The 14,849-nt window shown below is 48.2% G+C and overlaps 1 protein-coding gene across 1 annotated transcript in view; it reads right to left on the reverse strand.

Moving 5' to 3' along the window:
• The window catches only part of TMEM200B (transmembrane protein 200B), a 31,571-nt gene extending 17,009 nt beyond the window's left edge, over positions 1–14,562 (reverse strand). The window contains exons 1-2 of the mRNA XM_083627544.1: positions 14,435–14,562; positions 13,036–13,262 (exon numbers count right to left, since the gene is read on the reverse strand). The gene's annotated coding sequence lies outside the window, so the exon portion shown is untranslated. The remainder of the gene's footprint in view (positions 1–13,035; positions 13,263–14,434) is intronic.
• Between the last annotated feature and the right edge of the window lie 287 nt (positions 14,563–14,849).

A 14,849-nucleotide genomic window follows, 5' to 3' on the forward strand; every position in this document is an offset into this window, starting at 1 on the left:
TCAGTTCTGCAATGAATCCCACCATTAGGTATGTGTGATTTGGAGAAGCTTCTCTCTGCTATGAATGCTGAATCTGCTACGAATCAGTTTCACTGGGTAACTTCCATGCTCTAATATTATGAGAAAGTGAAAAAAGTATTTCTATCTGCTTTGTCCATATTTATGCACACATACACCCCTTCTCTCTACTGGAGCACTGTCTCCAAAACAGCACTGTCCATGCACAGGAGGGAAATATCAGCAGGCTTGGAGAAACCCCAACATTTTCCAGAAATACAAAAATCGCTGGAATCAAAACACAAAACACACAAGAGAGCTACCCCAAAAGCGACACAGTAAGGGCTGCGCACTCTCAAAGGGCTGAGCTTGCTGACAGTGGAGGGGTAGGAAAACTAGAGCAGAATGGAGGATTGTGGGAGAAGGCATGGCGTGTGGACTGGAAGAGTGAACAGGAGCACTCCATACCGCAACATTTTGTTGCAGGTCCCACTGAAATTCTGCAGCCCTGAACACACACTCAGCAGGCAGTAAACCCCATTGAACTCAACAGGACTTGCTTCTGAGTAGACATACACAGGGTTCTACTGGTGGTTTTCCCCTTAAACAAACAAACAAAAAAACTCAACCAACTCCAAAGTATTTGACCTTTCCTTGTAGAAGAGGTTGAGGGTTTTTTAATGCACCTTGGAGCATCTAAGCGTCACATCTGCACCATACATTTAAAGCACATTTAGACCACTTCCTCAAAGTGTTCTAGGAATGTTAGCTTAACCCCCCCCCAAAGAGCTACAATTCCAAGCACCCTTAACAAACTACAGTTCCCGAGATTCTTTGGTACAAAGCCATGTGCTTTAACTGGATGGTGTGAATGTGAGCTTGGTTACCCTGTTCCTCACACTATTTTGAGCTCCAGAAAATTATTCTTGGGATGGGGGCAGCCAAACCTGAAGACCCCATGGAGCAAGGTTTCCACTGCTGCTTATTAGTCATCCCTATAATTCTGTTCCCATTGCTCTTTCCTGTCCAGGCTTGCATTCAAGGTTAGACAGATAAATAGGTCAGAGCAGCCACATGAGTTTCTCAACAGAATGTGGTCTAAAAAGGACCTGTCACACACTCACTGGCGGGTGTTTTTTTGTTTAAAAAAGAAAGCATGTGAAACAAACCTTAACACTTACAAGATTAAGCACCCTATAAATGTTCGAAAATGAACATGCACAAAAAGTACCACCAGTTCTGTTTTATAAAAATGATACGATCGCATTAACTGCGTCATGCAAATAATTCCTGCTTGGATGGTAACCTGTGTTAACCTGCAGAGAACGGAAGGGGGTGTGTGATAATCCTCCACTGATAAAACACACACACAAAATGCCAATAATAAGCAAACAAGTCATAGCTTTTGGAAAGCGCACTCACAAGTGATAAAAGAAGCGTGTGCTGTGCTGAAGGTGAAGGGAAGCCCATTGTGCTCTCAGTAAAATGGGCTCCAAGACTAAGAGCACCCTGAGCAAAGTGCCCTCTTGTGAACCCCTGCGCTGGCTAGAAGGGAAGAGACCGCTACAACAGCAGTGTTGCAATACTCAACGGGAGGCTCAGAGCTATCGTTTAACTTTCCCAAAGTGCCTGGAGTGATGCTACATCAGGACATTATGACTTATTAAAATGGCAGAGCTGTGTTTCAATTCTCCTGTTTTTCCGAAAATGTGCGAATTAGGTAGGTTCACTTTCACAAGTGATCTTCATCAGATTTCTTCCCCTTAATCCCACGCGTGAAAACGTCCTTTGTGTGCACCATTACACCAGTAATGCTTGTTTGCAAAAAAAGACCCTAAGCATGTTATTACACCCCCTGAACCCTGATTTATAAGGCAATCCTAGGCATGTTTACTCAAAAGTTAGTCTTGCTGTAGTCAATAAGGTGTTTTCCCAAGTAAGCTGGCACAGGACTGTAGGCTTAGCACAGCAGATGTCAGTGAGGTGGTGGCACTTATCTGACTACCCATCACTAGCATTGCTGCAGCTTCCTGGGCCAGGGAGAGGGCCGTAGCAAGGATGGAGCAGTGCCATTGAACCAGCAGGAATATGGATTGGTTCTGCCAGTGCATTTGCACCGTGCCAACCTTGCCCCTTCTGCCCCTGGCAGGCAGCAGCAACGGGAGGTCAGGTAAGCCCCGCTGCCTGCTACTGACTTTGTGCCAGCTGCTGACACTCCAATGAAAACCCTCCCTGCCAAACAGTATTTGAAATTAGCCAGGTGCATTTTGCACCTGGTTATTGGTCACTTGCAACCAAGTGAAGATGCCCAGGTGCCAAGATGGCACCTGACATCTCCACCATCTGACTGGCTGGCACACAGCAGCATTTTTTTTGGTGCTGTGCTATGGCACGAGTCAGATGTTAGCTGGAGCTGACAATACACACAATTCATTTTCAGTTTTCTAATATTCTTTTTTCAAAAGGGGCCTAAACATTCTGTTAGTGTGCCCGTAACCTAGGTCATATGGAGAATAGCTTTTATATATCAGCTTCTAACACTGCTGCCAGCATAGTTATGTCAGCTGGAGTTATGTCAATATAGCTATGTGCACTTGACAACATGATCTGAAGGTATATGATGCAGCCACCTTACTCTGGTCAATCTTTGGATGGGAGACTTTTCAGGAGTCCTATGAACACTGCCTTGACCTCCACCATGCGGGAGAAGGCATTATATACAATAAGGTAAAGGTACCCCTGCCCGTACGGGCCAGTCGTGTCCGACTCTAGGGTTACGCGCTCATCTCGTTTAAGAGGCCGGGGGCCAGCGCTGTCCGGAGACACCTCCGGGTCACGTGGCCAGCGTGACGAAGCTGCTCTGGCAAGCCAGCACCAGCGCAGCACACGGAAACGCCGTTTACCTTCCCGCTATAAAGCGGTACCTATTTATCTACTTGCACTTAGGGGTGCTTTTGAACTGCTAGGTGGGCAGGAGCTGGGACCGAATGACGGGAGCTCACCCCGCCGCGGGGATTCGAACCGCCGACCATACGATCGGCAAGTCCTAGGCACTGAGGTTTTACCCACAGCGCCACCCGCGTCCCTATTATGTATAATAAACACAAACTTAAAAGGTTGTTTCTCTCCCCACCCTGTCATCCCACATTTCGGTGTCCTGAGCATCCTGACATAGATATTGTGGGAATCAGAAGCATCATGAAAACAGGAAGCTGTCTTCTTTGTCCATCTAACCCAGTGTTGTCTACTCTGACTGGCAGCCTAACTGGGGTCTCAGGGTCTCTTTCCTATTGCTTGCCACCTGCTCTTTCTAACCCGAGATGCCAAGGCTCGATCCTGGGAACTGCATGCAAACCATCTGCTCTACCGCTGAGCTACGGACTAAAGGAAGCCCATCCCATTGCCCAGACTTGACTGTCATGTTGGCCACATCCTTCATACTGAACGCTCAGGAAACACAGCAACAAAGCCTGATGTGGCATGAGATTAAAGCAAAAAGAATGTGAAAAGAAGTTTGAAAATGGTAAGGATGCTCCAGTTTGGAAGAGCTGGCAGCGGGCTCGTGATCTGTGAATGTGCCCTTCGTTAACTGGCACTTTTGCTCTCTCCACCAGAGAGCTGTCAACAGAACTGCTCTTTTTACGGAGCTGGACCCAAGCCACAAGTTGGCACACAGCAGCAATCAGCTCAGAGTCACAGGAGAGATGGAAGCGAAGAGTGTCATTTCCGTAAAAGCAGTGAGAATTCCTGGGCTCAGTTCCATTTTCTATCTATCTATCTCTTTTACGTAGACTGATTCTGAAGGCCTGCTAAGAGATTGTGCATACAGAAATGAACTCAAATAACTGCCATGTTCAAATATATAAAAGGATGTCACATAGAGGAGGGAGAAAGGTTGTTTTCTGCTGCTCCAGAGAAGCGGACACGGAGCAATGGATCCAAACTACAAGAAAGAAGATTCCACCTAAAGATTAGGAAGAACTTCCTGACAGTAAGAGCTGTTCGACAGTGGAATTTGCTGCCAAGGAGTGTGGTGGAGTCTCCTTCTTTGGAGGTCTTTAAGCAGAGGCTTGACAACCATATGTCAGGAGTACTCTGATGGTGTTTCCTGCTTGGCAGGGGGTTGGACTCGATGGCCCTTGTGGTCTCTTCCAACTCTATGATTCTATGATTCTAACTGGTAGAATGCCCACTAGGGTTACAATGTCAGAGTCTATGGCCCTGGCACCGTTGCTGTGCATTAATCCCAGGAGCCTGCAGAAGAAGAACTAGATGCTTAGTTCAAAACTATATATCAAGGGTGGGGAACCTTTTCTGGCAGGAGGCCAGATTCTTATCTCTCCACCCCTGGAGGCCCAAATCTGACAGGTGGTTGGGGCTTCTCTCCTGTCAATCACCTGACATCATAGCGACATCAGATTTGACAGCACTGTGAAGCCCTGGCTGTTGGGGCTCCTAAGAGCAGTACAGAGCTCTCTGAAACAGCTTTTGCAAACAACCCCACACTGCTTTTTTGAATCACCAAAAGAGCAGTGCAAGGCTGTTTGCAAAAGGGCTTTCAAACAGCCCCTTATGAACTTTGGCTGGGCACGCCTGTTCCCAGCAGAGGAATAGGCACAGATAACCAAACTGAACAGGATTTAATACCTGCTCATCAGCTGATGAGTGGAGGTTAAATCCTGCTGATTTTGGCTGCATACACCAGTTCCCGGCAGAGGAATAGGTGTGCACAGCCACTGCAGAATCAAACCCACAGTTCCATGAGTATCTGGTAACCTCTAGGTTAGATTACTGCAAACCATTATACATAGGGCTGCCTCTGAAGATGGTTTCAAAACTTCAGCTGGTGTAGGATTCAGCAGCCAGGTTGCTCACTGGGACGAGATGGTTTGAGCATATTACACCAATCCTGGCCTGACTGCACTGGCTTCCACTTAAGTTTCCAAGTGCTGGTTTTGACCTATAAAGCCTGAAATGGCTCAGGACCTCAATACCTCAAGGACTGTCTCTCCCAGTGTGAACTGCCCCAGACCCTGCGATCATCTTCTGAGGCCCTTCTTTGTGTGCCTCCTCCTCGAGAGGTCCGGAGGGTGTCAACGCTAGAATGAGCCTTTCTGCTGTGGCTTCCCATTTGTGGAATGCTCTCCTCCCCAGGGAGGCTCGACTGGCCCTTCATTACATATCTTTAGGCACCAGGTGAAAATGCTTCTCTTCAACCAGGCGTTTTGCTGATTAACATTTCATGGCCTTTTAAGTGTGGTTGTGGGAGGTGGGTTGGTGGTCAGATTTTATTCTTGTTTTTGCTTTGTTATGTATTCTTGTGTCCTCATTTTTCTGTTGTGAACTGCCCTGTGATCTTCGGAGGAAGGGCGGCATACAAATTTAATAAATAATAATAATAAAGGATTGCAGTAACCTTTCCTTTTCATAAAGGAGGGCTCTTGAGCCTGTCTGGTGCAGTCTTCTGTATGACAGAAGTGGCATGCTGAACTATTCAGTGCAATGGCCAAATGCTAATTACAGAGTCTACTGTCTCCCGCCCCCATTTCCACACTGCTAATTAAACTCAGCTCTCTAGCTAGGAAAGGGAACCGCAGTCTCTCATAAGGCAGAAGGGTCACCAAATGAGTTGGCCGCCTGAAGCCTTTACATTTGGCATGATCCAGTTCCTACCAAAGACTACAGAAACACACTGAACACTTTCCAGCCATTTATTATCTTCAGAAATCAGGGCACTTGCATTGCTCAACTCTTCTGATAAGCTTAAGGTCAGAGCATGCATAGAACTGATGGGGCAGATCCTTGCAACAAGCTAGGTCAGCCTTTCTCAGCCTGTGGGTCCCCAGATGTTGTTGAACTACAACTCCCATACCCCTAGCTAGCAAGGCCAGAGCTCAGGGATGATGGGAGTTGTAGTCCAACAACATCTGGGGACCCACAGGCTGAGAACTGCTGAGCTAGGGTAACTCATAGCACAGCCAGTTCTGTACGGGTAGTTGGAGAGAATCGGACCATTGGAAAGCCCCATGTTTGTCCTTTGTCCTTCTGAGCTTGCAAATTCTTATGCTCTTAACCATACTTGTCAGGAGAACATTTTAAGGCAGGGATGGCTAACCTGCGACCGTCCAGATATTGTTGAACTGCCCATCAGCTACAGCCAGCATGGCACATTGCTCACGGTGATGGGAGTTCAGCAATATTTGTAGGGTGGCAGGTTCCACAACCATGTTTTTCAGAGCTCTTTCTGCAAAGGGTCTACAAGTGAGAAACAGCACAAACCTTACAAATGTCCAGCTACTTACCGCTACCCATATTCGATTGGGTTTTGGTGACAATGATGTAAAAGGTCGAAAGGGGGGGGGAGAGAGAGGAGATGGTGAAGATCTGATCTCCCGTCTCTTTAAAAATGGCAAAGAACTGCCTCAAGGAGGGGAGCACCATCTTGATCAGGGAAGTGGTGCTGAGAGAGGGGAGATCTGCTGTTCTTTCCCACATCGTTTCCCCAACTAAAGCAATTTCACCAAAGATGCTATTTTGCCTTGTAAGGGAAAACTCACATGTACAGAAATCTGGCTACACTTACATAGGAAGCTGCCTATGTTATGCTTATATTATTTATATTCCACCTTTTCCCCTCTTACAGGATCTTAGGAGACTCCCAGCATGAATTGAAACAAATGCAGCTAAAAACATACAATCAATATAAATTATTATTTTTTAAAGTAGCCCTATTTAAAAACAGCCTTAGATACACTTGACACTGTTTGGAAGCACACACAAAAGACAACATGTACAGCACCCACCCTCAGAAGACAGCCAGTTAGTGTCTGTACAAAAAAACAAGTCTTTGCCTGCTGGTGAAAGCAAAGCAGAGAGAGGGCCTGTCTAGTTTTCCATGGAAGCAAATTCCTAATCTGGGAGCAGCCACTGAGAAGGCCCTGTCTTGTGTCCTTACCAACCTGCCTGTGAAGGTGGCAAGACTGAGACAAAGGCCTCCCCAGAAGTTCTCAAAGCTCAGGCAGGCTCATACAGGGAGATAAGGTTCTTTGGGTAGCCTAGACCCAAGCTGTATAGGGCTTTGTAGGTCATAGCCATTACATTGAATTGAAGTGGAACTGTTGTAACAGGAGCGTCTGTTCTCCCTATAACCAGCTCTGGTCAGCAATCTGGCAGCAACATCTTGGACCTGCTGAGGTTTCCCAGCACTTCTTAAAGGCAGTCCCGTGCAGAATACATGACAGTTATCCAAACAGGGTGTAACTAAGCTGTGCATCGCTATGGCCAGATCAGACATCCTCAGAAAGGGGTGCAGCGGACACCCCCCTCCAAACACCTGGGCATCTAGCCTTAGGGTTGAATCCAGGAACACACTCAAGCAGCGAACCGGAGTTTTCAGGGAGAGCCTGTCTGACCTTCTGACTCCCAAGGAACTCCTCTGTCTTGTCTGGATTAAGCTTCAGTTTGTTCACCCTCATCCAGCATCACACTGAAGTCTGACCATTGGTCCATCTTCCTCCATACCGGCAGCAGCAGCAGCAGCTGGCAGCGGCTCTCTGAGGCTTCAGATGGGGGAGATTTCCATCCCTACCTGAAGATGCCGGGGATTGAACCTGGGACCTTCTGCCTGCAAAACTGATGTTCTGCCACTGAGCCATGGCCCTTTCCCCTGCACTGAATGGCAGGGCAGCTAGACATAAGGGGAGGGCCACATGACAGCCTGTAGAAACCCCCTCTTCCTACACAACAATTAAAGGTGCAGGAGCCCTTTCCTCCCTTGCTGCCCTACTCTACAGCGATGCGGGTCAGAGAAATACGTGGTTTCAGAACGTTAATTCCTGCAACACCCTATATGGATACAGGCAAAGCCCATTTCAGAGTTGCAATTATCTTTTTCGGGAATCACAGGGTTGCCTTCAGTGCTAGACCCACTGAAATCAGTAGGTGTGGTTAACTTAGGTCCATTAATCTCAATGGGTCTACTCTTGAGTAAAATGTAGCTGGATGCAATATTTTAAATACACCACGCAAACACACGTTCTATGTATTCTATGAATCTGTAAATAGGTGGGGTGGTAGATAAGGTGATGGTTTAAAGTCGGAAGAAGCACATCATTCAAACATACCAAATCAGAAATGTTAGGCACATCGGATACAGGGTCAGACTCATTGGTCCATCTAGCTCAGTACTGTCTACACCAGGCATAGGCAAACTCGCCCCTCCAGATGTTTTGAGACTACAATTCCCATCATCCCTGACAACTGGTCTTGTTAGCTAGGGATGATGGGAGTTGTGGTCCCAAAACATCTGGAGGGCCGAGTTTGCCTATGCCTGGCCTACACTGACTGTCAGCAGCTCTCTAGGGTTTTCAGGCAGGATACTTTCCCAGCCCCACTTGGAGATACTGGGAACTGAACCTGGGACCTTCCATGTGCAAAGTAGATGCTCAACCATGGAGCCACAGCTCTGTTCTGAAAACCCACATCACACTTCACTAAGACTGTCAGTGAGGGAGGGGACGACATGCAGTGAGAGGAGGGGAGGAGAGAGACATGGAAATAATAGAACTCTAGAATTGGAAGAGACCCCTGAGAAATCTGGATACAAAAAATATATATAAAGTAGTACCATGGAAGTCGAGCGGAATCCATTCCAGAAGTCCATTCGACTTCCAAAATGTTCGGAAACCAAGGCACAGCTTCCGATTGGCTGCAGGAAGCTCCAACCCCATCGGACGTTTGGGTTCCAAAGGACTTTCACTAACCGGAACAATCACTTCCGGGTTTGCGGCGATCAGGAGCCAAAACGTCTGAGTTCCAGGGCATTTGACAACCAAGATATGACTGTAATTGGAATCTCTGGATAACAGAAAGCAAAAAAGTAAAAATACACCCTGACTCATACCCGTGGGACCATTTAGCACACTGCGGCCAACTCCTGCAAAGCATTTCTACTCAGCACTTTGGCATTCTTTAAGCGAAGCTGGTTCCCATCCTTAATAATTAAGCCAGAAATCTAGAGCAACATGTTTTGCACTTGGGCATATCCATATTTCTTTTTTTAAAAAAAATGCATGATGTTAAATGCTCCTCCATGGAACTCCCCAGCCTCCCTAGTTCAACAAATGGCTTACATGTGTGTTGCCTGAGTTCCTCAGAGTGAAACAGTTGCCAATTTGTTCCCCAGCATTTCCCTTTAACTGCCATGCCAAACCACCAAAGCACTTGGTATTACCACGGACTGATGAAATGCCATCTGCTAATGCAGACTGTCTTAGGAAGAGAACTAATTCGAGACTTGTTCCAAGGTGGTCAGATCCCTGCCCCAAGAAGCTTACAATCTGGAAAATGCCACAAGGGAGACCAAGCAGCCATAGTTCAGCGGGAGAGCCCTAGGTCCAGCACTTCCAAGTAGGACAGGGGTGGAAAACCCACTTGGCGTTTGAGAAAGTCGCTGCCAGTCAATGTCAAAGGTAATGAGTTAGATGACTCAATGGTCTGACAGCTCCATATAAGGCAGCTTCCTATGTTCTTATGCAAAGCATTGAAAGGGAAAGGGAATGAACAGGGCGAGTGTATAGGATTACTGCCATTACATGCCATTACTTTGTTACAGTAGAGTATGGGCGCAAGGGGGCATATCTCATTTTTACTGAAATACTGCAGTAGTCTTCCAACTAGGGATTCATGCCATGCTGCTGTTTCTGTGCCATTTGTAAAGGCTTTCTCCTTTTTTACTGCGATCCCAACCAATTAGGGATCACACAGTGAACGCGACGGCACCACGGTGTTGCAGAGCCAATCAGGTCCGGCTATAGGGCAATGTCAATGAGAGCAAACAATGCCAATCCTTTGCCCTTACTTTGAATGTATGTTTAAGTGGGAAGGAAGCTCCCCTTTAGGATGGCAGACAGGCTCTCTTGACAACAAGCATTTTTATCCCACCCTTCAGGCAAAAAGACTCCCAGGGTGACTTGCAAAGTCACACAGCCCCCATCCTCAAGCTTAGAATCTAAAGGACATAACACAAAAGGAAACAGGGATGGAGAAGGAGAAGGAAAAAGGCAGGCACAAGTTCTGAAAGTTACCGTTCTCGTAACAACTAGCAAACAATTTAGGTAGCCTGATGGAACGGCTGCTGCTAGGGGACATTTTTTGGGTGCAGAGTCAAAGGCAGCAGATGGTCTCTTTGCAAAGCCCTGCTTCTCTCTGCTCTGCAGCCTGATGGAATGGATGCTACCACTAGGCTGAGGAAGAGCCCAAGGCAGTAGACGGTCTCTCAGCAGAGCCAATGGAATAATAGTCCTGCCTTCCTTCTCTCCCCCTACTCTGCAGTCTGATAGAACGGATGCCACGAGGGAAACATCCACTGCCTTGCTGTGCTGCATGGACACATTCTGTCCCACCACTCCATTTTGGGATTCCTTTGCCTTCCCCTGAAAAAAAAGAAATTGTCCTTTGATGGGGCATCAACGTGTTCTTGAAACTCCACTTTTAGTTTGGACCAGCACTGCTTAAAGTGAGAGCTGAAGATTACGAATGTATTTGAACAGCATCATACAAATGCAGAAAACTATCAAGTCAGATAGCTGGTCCATCTCACCCAGCACGTTCTACACTGACTGGCAGCTGCTCTCCAGGGAATCTGACACAGGGACCTTTCTCAGCCTTAGCTGGACATGCCAGGGACTAAACCTTTCAATACAACGTGTGTGCTCTGCATGGAGCTAAGGTGGCCTTTTGCTTTTCACGTTTGCAAATGAATGTTACATTGATGGAAGCATAACGATAATAATTTCTGCTGTGCGATAAACAGTGGGGAAAGGCTTGAGTCATAATTTGAGTTCTAGATAATCTCTCAAGAGGTTTTATAACCATTTCCCTCCACGCTGCTCATCCATGTTTTGCATCACACACATTAATAAGAGGAGTCTAAAGCACAGTTTGGGAGCTCTGCTTAAGCAACTGCTAAAGAAAAAGTCTTCTGAAATGAGGTGGGGGTTTTCTGCATCACAGTCTAAAATCCCCATGGGGGGAGAGTTTCCTTAAACAAAACTGTGGGAAGAGACTTCTTAGCAGGGAGTAAGCCCCACTGAACTCAATTATACAGAATTGCACTGTAAATGTTGATCCCCCATTAGCTATTGAAAATTATCCTCTACTCCATACAGGAAAGGTCACACAAAGGGAGGAGAGAGGGTTTTTTTGTGCTTAATAACTTTTTTCCAACAATGGTAAAAGAACAGGAGAGAGTAGGTCACATTATTGGAGCGAGGTGAGAATGTGCCAAGTGAATGGGGATATTTGACATCTATGGATCTTTTAAGGTATGTGTGGAATTCAATGAAGTGCGATTCATAGCAGAACCATGGAAATTCATGGGCATAGCTCTGTTAGGTCCATTAATTGCAGTGGGTCTACTTTGAGTAACACCTAACTGAATCCCACCCTGTGTAATTAAGGCTGCAATTCTATGCTCACTTGAGAGTCAGCTCATTGGCACAGGACATGCTTTGCAAAGCCCTAGGCACAATCCACAGCATCTCCAGTTAAAAAAATGATATCAGATAGCAGGCCTGGGAAAGACTTCTCTGCCAGTGGATCTGGAGAACTCCTGCCAGTCAAAATTGACAACCGTGGCTCATATAATCCTTCCCCAACCTGGCGCCCTCCAGGGGACTACAGCTCCCATCATTCCTGATCACTGGCTACCCTGGTCGTCATTCTGGCATCCAGAGATCTCCAGGTAGTCACAACTGGACCCGTACCAGTTGAAAAACGCGCCTGGCACCTGGCTAATTTCTAACTGGGGTCGGACATTCGTCTATCTAGCTCAGCATGATCTATTCTACAGTGACTGGCAGCAGCTCTCTGGGGTTTCGGACAAGAGTCCCAGCCCCAGGAACTGAACCTGAGACCTCCTGCATGCAAAGCAGACGATCTACCACTCAGCTTTGGCCCATTCCAGAAAAGGAATTATAAGTCCAGCGAGTTTTACTAGGATATTGCCTGACACTGTCTTGAACTCTCACCCCACTGCATCTCCTCTCTCTCTCTCGGGCTGTAAAGCCTGTCTCCTTGCGTTTAAATCTCTTTTTATCAACAGTGGATGGATACCTGCCAAGGGGCTTCTCCCTCCCTCCCTCCCTCCCTCCCTCCCTCCCTGCACATAGCCATGCTCAGGCACACAGCCGCCTCCTCGATTAAAAACAATGGAATGCTACAGGCACTTCTGCAGCCCCACCAGTCCTATAAAACCCGGGAGGGTTGTTTTTTTTATTATTATTATGATTTTGTCACCGCGCCAAGAATCTAGATTTATGGACATGCTTCCACCCCCAGTCTTCCTTCCAGAGCTTTAAGCTTTGGGCTTCAAACAATGGATGTTCCTTCTCTTCCTGAACCCCCCTCTCCTGAACTGCCCCAAGGATCCCTAGATCAACGAAAGAAACAGCTGGGGGGGGGGGAGCCCCAACTGTCTGACTTTAGCCCTCTGGCCAATCTGAGGCACAGCAGTTGAGAAAGCAAGAGTCTGCACTGAGTCCAGCATAAATGCCTAGCTCAGTGTTGCGTTCAGACAAGAACTTCAACCATTTTCAGGTCTCTTTGGGTCACCCCCCCGACCTTATAACACTTCTAGGAATGTCATTTTGGGGCTGTCCAAGGAGAGATTTGAAGCTTTCTGCGAGTGAATTCAGGCAGCGGTGCCATCAGGCTAGGCATTGCAGGCAGCATAAAAAGCTCCCCCCCTCAAGCAGCCCCGCTCCCAAAAAACCCCCCAACACAGTAGGGTTGCCTTACTAGCTTCTGAAGTAAGCAGAGTAATTAATACACCTTACCATTTAAAGAAAGAGCCCCCCGTAAGAACATTAAGTGCAGAGTTTAACACTCCCTCCAAGTATAAGATGTTCCCTTTCTAACAAATGCATCCAAACATCTTGCATGCCCCCGACACCCGTTTCGGAGATGCTGCACCCCCGAACGGCAACGCAACCCACCTACCCCAGCCCACAGGGGAATCAACTTGAAAGAGCCACCTACCGTTCGTCCACCACCGCATTGCTTCAAGTGTGTGGGCTGATCGCCTTGCCTTTGGCTTATTCCCCCAGCGGCACCTGGTTCTGCTCTCCCGTAGAGGACGGAGGAAGAGAGAGGAGCTCAGAAGTGGAGCATCCCAGCTTGCTGGTTCCTCCTGAGCCATCCGAAGAGAAACATGTCAGGAAGGGGGAGGGAGCAGGCTGCAGCCACAGACTCTTTGCAAAGGTGAGCTTGAAAGTGGGGGGGAAAGAAGAAAACCTCTGTGAATTTCTCTCAGACTAGTTTCTGATTTTGTTTGTTTGTTTGGCTGGGCACAAAACAGCAAGAAAAACCAAAAGGATGCATATGAAAATTAAGTCCATCCACACCATATATCTAAAGCACATTTTGACGCACATTTAAAGCACCTCTCCCCAAAAAGAATCCCGGGAACTGTAGTTTAATAAAGGGTGCTAGGAATCGCAGCTTTGTGAGGGGGAGAGAACTACAGTTCCTAGGTTTCTTTGAGTGGAGTCATGTGCATTAAATGTACGCTAAGTGGGTTTTAAATGTATGGGGACCTCTGGCTTACCTTACATGAGCAAGGTTCCTCTCAGATCCCTGCCTGTGTAACAACACACAACGCCTTATTGGCTGATGGAGTGGGGGGGAGGGGAGTTCACCCCTCCCTGGTTGGGCATTCCTGTTTCATCTTTTTTGCGGGGGGGGGGTGTGGAATGGTAGAGGACTTCATCCATCGAGATTTACTGGGAGCAGTGGTTTTGTATCCAAGTGGTCTCTCTCTCTCACACACACGCACACATATACACGTCAGTTCCACGGCGCCCACGTGCAAATTAAGGGGAAAGGGCCGCAAGTCAGCGGCCGGACATCTGCTGCGCATGCAGAAGCTCCTGGGTTCGATCCCCGGCATCTGCATGTAGGGTCGGAGGGGGTGGGGAGGCTTCCGCCTGAAACCCAGGAGAGCCCTCGTGGAGGATATTGAGCTGGGCAGAGCAATGGTTTGACTCCGCAAAAGCCAGTTTCCTACGAAGTTCTCTGTCGCGCTCTCTCGCGGGCTTATATGGTCATATTATGAACATTATTACTCCTTTTATAATGGGATAGCGGGCAAAGCACAAAGCGGGTCGCTCCCCAGCAGGAGGAGTTTCCCCAGCCTGGAGGATCTGTTGCCGGGAAGAGGCAAAGACACCCCCTCCCACCTCCCCACGAAAACAGCCCCCCTTCCTCTGTCGCCAAGCCTTGCCGCGTCTTCGCTCCGCCAAACCGCGTCCCACATCAAAGCCCCAGCCCGCTCCTCTCCCTCTCTGTCCACGAGGTGCCAAAGGAAGTTCGAGCCCAGGAACCGAGGGCGGACGCACGAAGCGCCCGGCGCGGACTCTCCCTTGCTCCCCCCCGTTACCTTGCGCCACGCCGCCGGGCTCCCCACAGTCTCGGCAGCTGCTCCCGGCTTCTTCCCACCCCCGCAAAGGCGCCTTCGCGGCGGCCCAAGCGCAGTGGATGCCTCCTCCTCCTCCTCCTTGGTCCCCCTCCTCCTGCCTTCGCGCAGTTAGGGCAAAATGGAGCAGCCACGTGGGGAGGGGGAGAGAGAGAGGCAGAGGCGGCGGCGGCGGCGCAGAGACCCAGCCAGATCCGCTGGATCCCAGCCCACCTGCCTCCTCTCTGCCCTCTCCAGAAGAGGATCCCTCTGCGTCGTTCTGCTAGATCCCGCTTCTGTTGCGCCCAAGTCCGTTATTTGTTCTTTGGCTCCTTCTGCAGTCTTTCTCTCGTGCGCTTTTACGCATACGCTCTGTCTCCGGAGTCTCTCTCTCTCTCTC

Source organism: Podarcis filfolensis (genome assembly GCF_964270895.1).
Source record: "Podarcis filfolensis genome assembly, chromosome: 8".
Taxonomy (NCBI): Eukaryota; Metazoa; Chordata; class Lepidosauria; order Squamata; family Lacertidae; genus Podarcis; species Podarcis filfolensis.